The following is a 1,685-nucleotide window of genomic DNA, read 5'->3' on the forward strand; positions in this document are numbered from 1 at the left end:
CTCAAAAATTATTTGTTGTTTAGCGACATCCAAATTTAACTGGGCATGTTGTCTGACAACACGGGCCTATTTTTATTTTTTCCACTTCTGACAGAGACATAGGTGGAAATAACACTCAGCTGGTTTCCTCAGAAGTAGTGATGTCTTCATTACTTTCTTGTTAACAATTTAAAAAATGTCAGCTGTTTTAAAATCAAAGTGGGAGAAACAACTGAAAAAAAACACATAAAATAAATGAAACATCAGTTCTCAAGACATTGGAGATCAAGCAGTGGAAGAATTCATTATGTCAAACAATTAAAAAGCAAATATTGACTAAGCATTTAACATGTATAAGGCATTGTATTACACTGTGCCATAAGCACAAGAGAAAGAAAAAAGACGAGATCGCGGTCCTTGGAGAATTTATAATTTGGTAGGGAAGATACCATGAATACACACAAAGAGAAAACAAACAGTACAAGGCAGTAGATAGTAAGAGCCAAAAGAATAATATAGATGAAAGGAGTCAGGAGATCAGCTCTGTCTCTTTGGAGAAAGAGAGAGAGAGAAAGCGGGTGTTTCACTAAGTGCTTTATATTCATCGTCCTGTTTAAGTCTCCTGCTATGGTCTGAATGTTTGTGCACCCCCTCCCCCCAATTCATATATTGGATTAATAATGCCCAATATGATAGTGTTAGAGGACGGGACCTTTGGGAAGTGATTAGGTCATAAGAGTGGAGTCCGCATGAATGGGTTAGCGGACTCCACTCATAAAAGAGATCCCTAGCCCCTTCGACCAAGTGAAGACACAGGGAGAAGGCACCAGCTATGAAACAGAACTAGGGTAGAAACAAGAACATGATCATGCTGGTGCCTTGATCTTGGGCTTCCAGAACTCCAGAACTATGAGTAATAAATTTATGTTGTTTATAAGCCACACAGTCTGAAGTATTTTGTTACAGCAGCCCAAATGGGTTAAGATACCTCCTGATAACCCTGTGAGGTAGATATTATTATCATCGCCGGTATCCAGCTGAAAAAAATGAGACCGAGAAGGTCTACATTACATGCCTACTGTCACAGAGCTAGTAAACAGTCTCTCTGCTTCCATCTCAGGTCCTCCTGATCCAAGAGCCTAAGCTTCTAACTACTAGTGCTGCCTCTGAGGTGATGGCGGGGAAGACTGGGGCCTCTGCTGTTATTTGGAGCTACTAGAGGTTTAAGTGGAAGAGCAAGATAAAAGAACTATTTTAGAAAACAAATTCTTCATTCATTGTCCTAGATATTGCGGATACAAATTTCCATTCGATCACATTGGAAGTGTCAAAGATCAGAAAACACTGTAAAATCAAAACGAACTGAAATGAGTTGGTGATTACCTGCATGGAGAGGAATGAGAGAACAAGGAGAAAAAGAAGAATCAAAGATAAGTGCAAACCCAAGATTTTACACACACACACACAACAACAGCAACAATAACAAATTAAAACCATTAGAACTAATAAATGAATTCAGCGAAGTTGCAGGATATAAAATCATCATGCAAAAGTCAGTCGTGTTTACAATGCAATGTACAGATGATGTATTATAGAATTGTACATCTGAAACTTATGTTATTACTCAATGTTACCCCAATAAATTTAATTAAATTAAAAAATTTTAATCGATTGTTTCTATATACTAACAATGAGCAATATGAAAA

The sequence above is a fragment of the Pteropus vampyrus genome, unplaced genomic scaffold (genome assembly GCF_000151845.1).
Source record: "Pteropus vampyrus isolate Shadow unplaced genomic scaffold, Pvam_2.0 Scaffold96, whole genome shotgun sequence".
NCBI lineage: Eukaryota > Metazoa > Chordata > Mammalia > Chiroptera > Pteropodidae > Pteropus > Pteropus vampyrus.